The sequence below is a fragment of the Tamandua tetradactyla genome, chromosome 21 (assembly GCF_023851605.1).
Source record: "Tamandua tetradactyla isolate mTamTet1 chromosome 21, mTamTet1.pri, whole genome shotgun sequence".
NCBI lineage: Eukaryota > Metazoa > Chordata > Mammalia > Pilosa > Myrmecophagidae > Tamandua > Tamandua tetradactyla.
In genome coordinates this window covers 45,942,511-45,955,302 of record NC_135347.1, presented here as the reverse complement: position 1 = coordinate 45,955,302, position 12,792 = coordinate 45,942,511, and the positions used below count along the sequence as shown (strand labels likewise).

The 12,792-nt window shown below is 35.3% G+C and overlaps 1 pseudogene; it reads left to right on the top strand.

Moving 5' to 3' along the window:
* The first annotated feature begins 9,425 nt into the window (after positions 1–9,425).
* Positions 9,426–12,404, top strand: LOC143665202 (protein phosphatase 1 regulatory subunit 14B pseudogene; annotated as a pseudogene).
* Positions 12,405–12,792: the final 388 nt, after the last annotated feature.

Below are 12,792 nucleotides of genomic sequence, written 5' to 3'. Positions count from 1 at the left end.
TAGGCATGATTAAGCAAGCAATCTGTTTTTGAAACATTGTTTAAACTTATTTTAAATACGCATATGCAGTGAAATAAATGTATTTTCCCCTTACTATGTCTTTCAGTCATCCAGAGCCCCCTTCCAAATGTTCTCTGACTTATACTGATGACATACATAGTTATTCCATACATATTCTACTATATTTGTAGAAATAATACAGTTTTATACAAATGACAATACATTAAACTCACTCTTTTGAAGTCTTCCCTGACTTCAAAATTTACCATATAGCTTGGAGTTTATTCCCTATTAAACATATGGAGTAGCATACCTTTAAGAATTACAAGATATTATCCTTAATAAGGACAGTATTATTTACCAATACAACTTATTTTATCATTACATTATTACTATTCCTTAGCAAGTACTAACTGTGCTTCAATTTGCTCGCTCAGTTTATGAAAACACAAACATGTCTAAATGTACAAAGACAATGCCATATTTTTAACTTTATCAGATATTGCCTAATTGTACTCCAGTTTGTCTCAATGTACAACCTGACTGCTCGACAATATTGATGTATGTCAATTTTTCAATGTCTTATTTCAGTTTTCTGTATCACTATAGTTGTAAATGATAGAAATTTCCAGCGAATTTTAAGTCTGGTTATTTTGAAGTGTAAGTAAAATACTTCTCTGTTTTTGTACCCAATTTTCATATCTTATTTCATATTTCACATTTTATATACACATCTCTGGAAACAGTGTAGCTATGATTTGCCAATATTTGTAGAGAAATATTTTTTGTTTATATCCCTAACATTCAATACAGCACTAAAACTGATATGCAGATACATGTTTTTTCTTGTTTCTTTTTATTTCTCTTTCTGGAATGATGCAAATGTTCTAAAATTGATCATGGTGATGAATACACATCTAAGTGATGATATTTTGAGCCACTGACAGTATTCCACGTATGGACTGTATGTGTGTGAAGACTTCTCAAAAAAAATAATGGTATACAGAAAAATTTAAATTTACATTTCAAATTAAATTGGTTGAATATCAGAACCACATACAAATGCTTAAAAAGTGTGACAAGTGTTAACAAGGATGAACAGTCTTGGGTCTTGCTAATGTTAAGAGAGGCTTGGCAGTGTTAGAGTCAATTTGGAACATTCTCTTCTATTGTTGGATTATTCCGAGCATCTTTACATAATTTGTTTCATATTTGGTTTTTGTATGTATCCAATGTTATAGCAAATCCTACTTTAGAGAGATAGTGTCAAAGAAAAGTGTGGCAAATAAAAATGAGTAAAATTAGGGCAGTGCAATGGTGGCTCAGTAGCAAGAATTCTTGCCTGCAAGCTGGAGACTTGGGTTTGATTCCGGTGACAACAAAAATAAAAAAGAAAAGTGAGTAAAATTAAAATAATAAAAGAGAAGTTATTACTGCATGCAAAACAAGTGATCAGTAGCAATAATATACATTGTTTAGAGATCACAAAACAATCTTTTTAGTAGTTTAAACCCGAATATAATGGTGGTTTGTTGTTCATTTGCAGGTGTTTTAAGAAAGCAATGGGAAGATTTGGAATTTACATATAACATTTAAATTGTTTCTTCAGAAACATTATTGACAATAAGTAGGGGATGAACATTCACACACATATTTACAGAGCATATAAGGGGTATCTGCTTTGAGAGCCAGCCTCTCAAGGGGAGCAGGCGTTCCACTCCACTGAAACAATTGTTCTCAGATTTTCTTATTAAATATGGTCTGCACACATCTTGGAAACCTGGTATTATCAACTTCCCTGTTCCACCATAATTTTTGTACTTTTCTCTCTAAACTAGCTTTCAGCATGTATGGCATTTGTATCAATCTCACACTTAACATCAATCTATATGATTATCATAGCAGATCAAGTATTTTATTGTTGGAAGGTATTTAGCAAAAATAGAAAAAAAACTTACTTTCTTTGCTGGAAAGAATAGACTTTTGAAGACAGCTGCACCATGCAGGGGATAGAGGAACTCAAGTCCTCAAAATGTTGTAGAATTGGTCATTACACCACCTCATCAGGAACACAGAGCTCCCTTCTTCACTCCCAAGGGAGATGCATTACTCCCCAAAGCTTCATCCTATACCCATCTGACCAATATTTGCAATGTCTGTGTGTGTCTGTGCCTCTGTGTGTGTAGATTCCATATAGGTTACCTTCCTGGAAGGTAACCAGCACAAAACATATTCAGCAAAACATTGCATATTTACTGTGGGAGTGACTAAACCCAGTTCCTGAAAAAAATTGAACTCAGTGTCATTAATTACAGATCCACAGTTATAAGAAGCAGCTGCACAAGTACCTTTGACACTTTGGATAAAAACGTCAAAATTAAATCACTATTTTATAAATGTGATCAGATAATTTATTTCAATAATTTTTTTGCTCTAGGTATTTCTTTTCAGCCCATGACCCATCATCGTCTTCAAGACACATTTAGGGCACTTTATGGTTATTGCTTTGAAGAAGGTATTGAGGAAAGATGGTACAACTAAAAATGATAGGAAAAAGACTTCTTGTTTTTTCCTTGAATTTAGGGTTCTGAACCTTTATATTCTTTTTATAAACTAAGAAACCCAAATAATTTATGCTCAGAGACAGCAACAAAAATCTTAGTTCAATGCAGAACTGAGTGCATGAGCTCTTGTTTTACTCCAGGATTTGAAAAGTTTTCTGGATTAAGGAAATAGGAATGTCAGGAGAACAGCAAATAATGCATTTAATGGATCCTGGAGGAAATGATGTGCAGGTAAAATGTTGTATCCTGGGTTGGTGTAAGGAAGTAACAAACTTCAGATTTTCTAAAAATGGAGAATAAGAAATCTGGGCATATCTTCTCTGGTGATGCTCAGGGAAGAGGCACATTGCCAGAATTAATTCAGTGCACAGATTTCCTAGAAAGTCAGGATGGAAACAGATGCACTAGGTAGTTCTACCAATGTCAAGCATGGTTTTCACTCACACCCAAAAAAGATAATCAAAAGTAACCAAAGGTGTAGTGACAGGTTCAAGTAATTCTACTGTGGTGTGTGTATTTATGTATACTGTGTGTATTGTGTGTTTGTACATGCAGCCATCAGATTATGGAAAGGACAAAATGACCCGTAGCATGTAAGAGGCCAAGAAGGTAATCTCAGCCTGTCATTCTTACCTTTTGATCTTGAATTTCGTACAATCAGCATTGACTGCCATGAATCAAACGAGGCAAAGATAAAAGCAACATTGTCAGAAGATACCAGCATGGCTCAATACAAACCTACAGTACGTGCTTATTTTTCATGTACCCCTTGATGTCCTGTCCTCTCTCATGTCACTGGGACATAGATATCGCCACTGAGAAAGGATCGGGTAACTGTGAATTACTTAACATCAATTACCACCCAGTGCAGGAGTCCAGAAAAGAACATTGAGTTTAGTTATGTAAAACTTAAATTAAGATCACACATTTCTTGCAGATTGGAATGTGTAGATTTAAATCAGCAACTGTTACATAAGAAGGATTTTTAAAACACATGAAAAATGGCTAGATTAGTAACCAATTACACATTATTCAAAGAGAAACTATATTTGTCTACTGAAAACATTTTTCCATTGGATCTGTGTGAATAAAATAGCTCTTAAAGAATTAGTCACTTCTGTAACAACAATAATCAGAAGCAGTTGCACTAAATGGAAGAGCAGTGATATATAACTTTGTTTTGCTTATACATTGACTGGTTTACCACCTATGGAAGATGTACTGTAGTGAATGAACCACACTATGTGCTTTGGAGGTTATAAATTGCAAATACAGTTTCTTTCCTTAAATAACATGTCTGTATTTGCATTTGAACAAATATATGCTTATCAGAATGCTTTAAGGAACTCTAATAAGATGAAGTGAGATAAAAAATCATAATTACTCCACAACAAGCTTCTAAGAACATTTCATTTACTCTTCATGATTTTAAAGGTAAGTTTTGACTTCCTCATGACCAAATCAGTTAACAAAATACTCTTTCAGGGAATTCCAACCACCTTAATAATCACATGAATTTCTTTATGTTTCTTTGACATGATATTGATATAAAGCAAGATGCACACATTTGATTAATGCATGTATTTTAAAGTACTACAGTTTTTGGAATTTTACAATATCTACATAGAAATATGTGGTTGAAAAAGATTCTTGGAAGTTAAGAATTAATATTGTAATAGTATCTGGACTTAAAATAAGCAACATTTGCAGTAAAATGCATGAAATTTAAATTTCATTCTTTGTTTTTCTTTTATTTTGTCTTTAATTTTTCTAAGAAGCCCCTTTAAATCATGATGGATTTTAAGCTTTTATTTTTAACCTAAATGATGACCTACATAGGGATAATTATAGAAATACAAATATTCTGTTGGACAATATAAATATTACATGTGTAGAACAGACATAAAAACCTAAGGTTTCAAGGTGGCAGCATGCCCTTGTGCGCTGTTTCTATTGGTATTTTTATATAATATTCTTCAAATTGTAGAGCTATACAAAACAACCACAGTATAGTGCAAGGTTGTATTACCAGAAATTGAATGACTTCTAACTGAAACATGGCAGATAATGTGAATAAAACTGTCATGGTGTCACAGTTCATGAACTGTATACTTCCCTTATGTTAACATGTGAAAAGACATTACATTCTTTTTTTATTTCTAAGCTTTTGCCTAAAGGAGAAGCACAAATTTTTAATACCTTGCTTCAGCAAAACATCAATGATTGACATTTTCCTTCTAAAGTGCAGCTTCTAGATACAGACCGCTTTGCCTACTATTTCTTTGCTTTTTTATTATAAACAGCACCTTGAAATAACTCTGAACCTGTAAATTAGTAAATAAGTTGTTAGCACAATAAGTACAGATTTTTTTAATTGTTTAATTATCAATACACATTTCTTTAAGCTAGTATCAACACAAGGCAAAGGTTGACATAAGTAGAATTGTTCTCAATTTGTAGAATTTAAATATCTCTGGAGCAGAATGATTTTATACATGAAACATATGCATATATATTTGTATATAAGACTGTCTCATTATAGTGTTGCTTAAGACTTTAAATGAAGAACCCTGATATCCATCCATTAATAAGAACAAAGGACCAACATAATACATTCACTTGGCTTGAAAGTCAGCACAACAGGCATTTTCTTTTGTAAATGGACAAAATGAAATCTAGAGTTTATCTTACATGTGTGAAAAACACAGTAATATAAAAGTTTTATTCTAGAAGAAGGAGTTTTTAAGCAAAAATTTCTTCAAAAAATAAAAAATTTTGAGCGCATATTTTAAATCATCATACACAAAATGAATTTCTAATATCTACTGACCTATATTAATTTAATATAATTAATAAATTTCATTTTATAATGCAAAAGTGTTTTTGTGTGTTCTACTTTATTAAAATATTTTTTTAATAATTCCATTTATTTAATTATTTTACTACTCAGAGCTTCAGTGATTTATTTATTTATTTATATTTTATCTTTACAAACAAAATGCCCCATCCTTACTTTCTTCATCTTCCCTTCCACCATAACCTCTTTGTTATTTCTAATCATCAAAAGTGTGCTGGTTTGAAACTTCTGCACCCCAGGAAAGTCATGTTATTTTAAATAGAAACTTGTGGGGGCAGACATTGCTGGGTGAGACATTTGTGACCATGGTGGGTCTTAATCCATTTATAGAGTTCTTTAAGAGAGCCAAGAGAGTTTAGAGAAGCTGAGAAAAAAAAATGCCCCAGAAGAATCAAAGAGAAAACCTACACACTCTTGAAGACAGAAAATGCCCTAGGAGATTTTAAACTGAAAGAAAGAAAACATCCAAGGAGGAGCTAGAAAGATGCACAGGAGCTCACAGAGTCGTTTTGAGACCAACCCAGGAGAGGAGGACAGCTGACATCACCATATGCCTTCCCATGTTAACAGAGAAATCCCGGACTTGGTTGGCCTTAATTGAATGCAGTTATCCTCTTCTCATTGCCTTAATTTGGATATTTTCATGACCTTAGAACTGTACATCTGTAACCTAATAAATCCCCGTTGTAAAAGCCAATTCGTTTCTTGTGTATTGCATTCTGGCAGCCTTGGGAAACCAAAAAAATAAGAGATACAGTTTTTGCCCTAACGTGTCTTGCTTATTTCAATGAACATATGTATTTCAAATTTCCTCCATGCTGAAATGCAAAAATTTAAATAGTTTTATTATATCATAATATAAGGGAAAATTACAGCATATTCAGAGCTTCATAAACTTAAGTTTGGATCAAATATCATATATATTCTTTTTTATTCAAAATTTAACACACACATATATTCTTTTTTATTCAAAATTTAACACACACAAATGGAAACATACCTGTATTGCATCAATTGTATAGTTTTCTGATATAAATAGGGAAATATTTTTCTCATATCCACTCATGGAAAAATTGCTGTCTAAATGATTCGATATTATAAGTAACCATACACATTTGAATTCTGTTTAATTCAAATTTGAAAATAACAATAATGGAGGATTAAAGGTGATTCATTAAGACAGCCATGTAATCAATAACCAGTGAGTCTTTTTTTAAAGACCACATTAGTAGTTGAACGATTTTGAGAATATCTCAGGTGAAATGAATTGGAGACTCCAGAATGTATACCTACAGTGCTAACTTTGACATCAGTGTCCAATTATTTAAGCTCCTTCTAATTTGGCCTACAAAGTCAAACTCCAGAAATGAGGGCTGTGGGTTTCTTCACCCTTAATTCTAATAGATAGCCCTATAATAATATGTTAAATTTTCAAATATCTTTCTTAAAACCTCAATGCAAGGTGGTGTAATGGTGGCTCAGCAGGAAGAATTCCTGTCTGCCATGCCGGAGGGTTTGATTCCCGGAGCCTGCCCATGTGAAGGAGAAGTAAAAAACAAACAAAAAAAAGCAAAAAAAAAGTTCAATACAAATATATGTTTGCACGAATTTTTCAAAAGAATTTGACAATACATTTTAAATCAACTCATAGCTCTGAATGAAATTCTCTTGAATTAAGAAAATATTTAGAAATGTTATTAGCTATATTTCTTAAAGAAGTCCCAAATCCTTTACATTTGAATTATGTTTCTTTAACAAGTAAAATTCATTGCACACACTCCCCTTCCCAAATCAGAATCTCTCCCTTTCAATATACAACTTTTATTTTCATACCTGAGTGTAAAAATAAATAGGTAGGTAGAACAAAGAAAACATTTTTCTTGCCTCCCTTTAAATTCTGAATTTACTTTACACTTCACTGTACATTAACTAGAGAATTGCCAGTCAGGTCCAAGTATAGGTTATGGTCTAATGTGATTCACTTTACTCTCTGAGTTGCATTTAGGGAGGCATAATTTAGCATCAGCTACTAATTTAAAGAAGTTCGATCCTTACTTGATTTTCTGAAAGAACATCAATGGGGCTCAATTCACTGCTCAAGTAACATATTCAGAATTTAAACTACTCTAAGACCTACTTACATATCAAGTCCCTAAACTCTTTATTTCATAGTTTTATGGGATTAGAATCACTGGTTACATCTTAATTTCATTTCTTTGTCTCTCTTGACCTTTCTTCACTAAGTTTGAACAAAGACTCTCCTTTAATGGTTAGTAGATGACAGGATTGTGAGAAGGCAGATGCACTAAAATATTAAGCATATATTTATATAATTTATATTACATCTTTACATAAAGCATATATTTTATATTAAATATATATTATTTCAATTTCAAGCAGATAGTTATATATTACAAGTTTTTACATAGCCAGATGGCAATATCTAGTTCTACTGATTGCTTTAATATATTGTGAGGTCTCCTAAATTTGAGTTGTGGTCTAGGTAGTCTAAATTTATTTCATAATATTTACATTTGTGTTTCCTCTTAACCACTTTCAGGACATTCTTTTCCACCCCAATACCACAACTATGTTTGTAGAATCCTAATTTCCTCCTAGGCACTGTATAAAAACTCCATGCTATGCAAATTAAGTACAGCCTTAAGGGTTATCATTTCTAGGTTGCTCAAAGCAAATACTATGAAATGGTTCAACTTAAACAATGGGAATTAATATTATCACACATTCGAGGTTGGGAAACTACCAAACCAAGGCATCATCAAGGCATTGTTTTTTTCCTGAAGACATGCTTCTGGCGAACCTTGGCTCCTCTTTCACATGGCAGTATCTGCTGGTCTCTCCCTTCTCTTCTTGGTCTCATTTATTTCAGCTCTTGCTTCTATGGCTTTTCCCTCCATGTATGAATTTCATTCTCTTATAAGGGACTCCAGCCTTACAGGATTAAGACTTTTCTGATTGCAGTGGGACATACTTTTAACAGAAATAAATCAACAAAACTTCCTACTTGAAAGGGTTTACACATGAAGAAATGGTTAGATTTAAGATCATGTGTTTTGGGAGGTATGCACATTTTCAAATTACCACACTCCATATTCTGAAATCCAAAAAGACATGTTCTTTCCATACACAAAAGAGATTCATTCTATCACCAAATCCCCAAAGTCTTAAGTCATTTCAGAAATAATGCTAAGTTAAATGTTTCGTCAATATCAGTTATGGGTATAGCCTATCCTGGGTACAATACCTCTATATGGACCAGTGAAACCTAGAGATCAAGTTACCTATTTCCAATATACAATGCACTGACAGGTACTGGATAACCATTTCCATTCCTATAGGGAGAAATTGGAAGTAAAACACAGGTCACAGGTTCCAAACAATTCCAAAACTGCAGAGAACAGTTCATTAGATTTTAAGTTGTGAGAGTCATCTATGGAATGGTTTTTTGTCCTCCAGGCCTTGTGGAGTGGCAACCCCACTGCTTCCAAGTGCTTGGGCAGCAACCATGCTCTCCCTGAAACAGTGAGGTGAAGCTTCACTTTCTTCAAGCATCAGGATGGTGGGCAGGCTCTCTGAAATCTGCACAGCAGAGGCTCCACCCTCTGAGAACACTGGAGTGGTAGCACTGCTCCTGAATAATGGAGCAGGAGACCTCCTTCTCATGCACTGGGACAATTCATCCATTCCACACAACTGAGCCCCTTCTCTTAGCCAGAGAAACATCTTCAGTCCAAACCATTGCTTCCATGGTTCAGACATTGCTTTCATGTTTCTGACCCTGAAGTGTTTTCCTTCAATTTGTCCTTCCTCTGTCCCTTTAGCCAAGGATGGCAGTGGTTTCATTGATAAAGATGTTGCAAAATCTTGTTTGTTTTGCATGTAGTATAAAGGGATCCAAATCATCAGGCAAAAGAACTTTCCACAAATCCTTCTTGGATAACTACATTTCCAATCCTGACTTGCACGAAAATGCAAATTTTAAGATGGCTCACAAGATCCATGTTCAGTTAAACCTTCTTATGGAGCACTATTCTCCAGAGCCTCACTTTCCAGTAACTCAGAATTTTCCAAACCATCAATTTTCTGGTTTCTTTATGCTGAGGAGTTCAGTTCTTAGTTTATCTCTTACCTCTCAAATTTTAACAAAAGCCACATGGAGAAACTGGGCTGCAATTTTCTACCCTTAGCTTAGAAATCTCCCCAGATAAATATCCAAGTTCATAACTTTCAATTTCTGCCTTCCATCTGACATCAGAACTCAACTTTGCCAAGTTCTCTGCTACTTTAAAGCAAGGATTGCCTTTTTTCCAACAACACATTCATCATTTCCATCTAAAACCTCATTAGGAGTACTTTTAGCATCCATATTTCTACCAACAGTTTCCTCAAAGCAATCTATGTCTTTTCTGTCAAATTCAATTCTTCCAGCCTCTACCCATTACCACATTCAAAAGCCATTTTCACATTTTTTTTTTGTATTTGCAATAGCAGCATACCAGTCCTAGTACCAAAATTTAATTTCCTAGGCTTCTCAAAGCAAATATCATGAAATGGTTCATCTTAAAGAGTGGGAATTAATTTGCTCACAGTTTCGGGAGCAAATATTGGGAAAATGTCCAAATCAAGGCATCATCTGGGCAATGCTTTCTCCCTGAAGACTGGCTGCTGGTGATCACTGGCTCCTCTCTCACATGACAAGGCACATAGCAGTGTCTGCTGGTCTCTCACGTCTCTTCTTGGTTTCATTGATTTCAGCTTGTTGCTTCTGTGGCTTTTCTCTCTCTGTATGAACTTCATCTTTTATAAGGAACTCCAGTAATAAGCTTAAGACTCATTCTGATTGAGGTGGGACACATCTTAACAGAAGTAACTTCATTTAAAGTTCCTACTTAAAAGGGTTTGCACCCACAAAAATGGGCAAATTTAGAAAATGTTTTTTTCTGGCTTACATACAGTTTCAAACCACAATGCTAAAAAAATTTATATTTTAATATATAAATTATTATATGACTTTAATAAATGATAATCCCTTAATGAAAACAAATCACAATACCCAAATTCTGCACACTAGGGCATATTATTATGGTAGACATTTTTGGGAAGATGGCTTTTGATATCTGGTTGCTTTTGTAGAAGTTTATATTGTTTAATTGTTTACAATTAAATATCTGTGCTAAATGAAGGGGCTTCAAAATAAACACCAAAAGGAAAAAAAACAAAAACTTCATAGAAGCCAGTTGTAGCTTAACTATATACTTACTGTTCTACTCTAATTTTACAGACTACCTAAACAATAATTTAACCTTAGCAAGGGGCCTGGGTTTTTGTACCCAATTATTTCTTTCCAAAACCTCTGTCATTTGGTCCACTTGACACTAACTACCACCAGGAATTTTTGCCATTATACTCTCCCACAAATTAGAGGAAGGTGATAATTAGGCCCCACAATTGTACCATCTGGGAACTTGGCTTCATAAGGGCTATCTAAAAAACCTATGAAAATCAACATAAAATTTGAAAATTCCGTCAATCAAATTGCTTAGTGACATTAAGCAGGTTATTTAACAATCAAAGTCTTGGTTTCTCTATAAATATAATAGGGAAAGAGAAAGTGCAAATGGTTGCATTGAAGTATGCACAAATATTAATACTGTCTGCTTTAAAGGATGTTATAGCCATTGTTTAAAAATAGGTAGGGGGTGGTGAAAACATTTTTAATTGTTATAAAAACTTGAAAGGTGTCACAGTCATTTCAGTTGTTGACTCATGCCTTCTAATCTAAGATATAGCAGTGACAGCTAAAGTATCAAGATGGAAAATCAAATAATGATAACAGGGAAAAATCCAAGCTCTGAAGATCAGATAAAGAAAAAAATAAAACAAACAACGTAGTAGGTAGAGGTGAGATGGTCTATGGTATCCCCTGGGTGTGGCACAAACAGTGCTGGGCATACATTTTTTGGGAAGTGTAATGTGTTACTGGAGTCAGCATTCTTGCCTGACTCCAGAGGTCACACTGGAACTCAATTTACAAAAGCAGGCTAAAATCGTGGTACCATTATCATTTATTGGACTATGACTTCATAGAATACGGTGAGCCCAGATTGTGGGAAGACAAAGACAAAGCATTTATTTTCTTATTCTTTCAAATGTTGACAAGTCACTGAATCAGAAAATCTACAGTATCATAATAGGATCTCAACTACACTTTAATAAAATTTGTTTATAACTAGAAAACATGGATACATAAGTGGAAGAAAGCACAAAGGAAAAGTTGCACTCAGAAGTAGAGAGATATACATGAACATTAAAAATGAGTTAAAAATTATAAAATAAAAGCAGAGAAACTAAATCTCAAGGGCAAAAGTAGATAAAGAATAACTCTAGACATTTTTAAAAATTAGAAATGCATATGTAGGCGGAACCGAGCCGGGGAGCTAATGTGAGCCAGCTGCCGGGAACCAGCCGGCCAGCCCAGGTGGCAGGCACAGGGAAGGGCCCGAGGCATGCAGGGGACGGCCGGAGGAGGCCAACAGAGGCCCACAAACAGCACAGTATTGGCTGCTTGGACCCCTGGTGGGGCAGTGGTGGCCAAGGACCCCGTGTCTACGTTTAGAGCCCCGCTGGGGCCGCAGGTGAGGGCCCGGGCAGCGCAGAGGAGGAAGGACCAAGTGAGGCGCCAAGGGAAGGTCAAGTAGGCCGGCCAGGAGCTATGGAAACGCCTCCACCTAGAGGAGTGGATCCTGGAGCAGCTCCCAGGCCTCTACGGCTGCCAGGACAAAGAGATCCGGGAGCTGGAAATTGAGGGGGCTGAGCTCCTGGACAAGGAGAGTAACACTATCCACGCTGCCATGGACGAGTGGCTGCTGGTTGACTGTTACAAACCCACTGAGACCTTCATCTCTGGCCTGCTGGACAAGATCCGGGCCATGCAGAAGCTGAGCACACACCAAAAGAAGTAAGGGTCCTGGACCCAGGTGAATGGTGGCACCCACAGGACAATCACTGCCCTTCCAACCTTGTAGCAACCGCAGTGCAGGGAGAGGAGGTGGAGTATAGAAAAGCCTTCCTGTACCCTAGAGAAGCCATGTTTTAATCCTGATCAATCTTGTGGGAGCAGCAGTTTCTTCTAACTTCTATTCAGCACTCAGTAGGGTGGAAATTTGATTACATTATCTCCAAGATGTGACTTGATCAATTGTGGGTATTAAATATGATTAGATGGAGACATGTCTCCACCCTGTTCTACATGGGTCTTGATTAGTTTACTGGAATCCTATAAAAGAGGAGATATTTTGGAAGAGTTCCTTTTGAGAATGAGGAGAGAGCCACAGAATCACGACAGAAGGA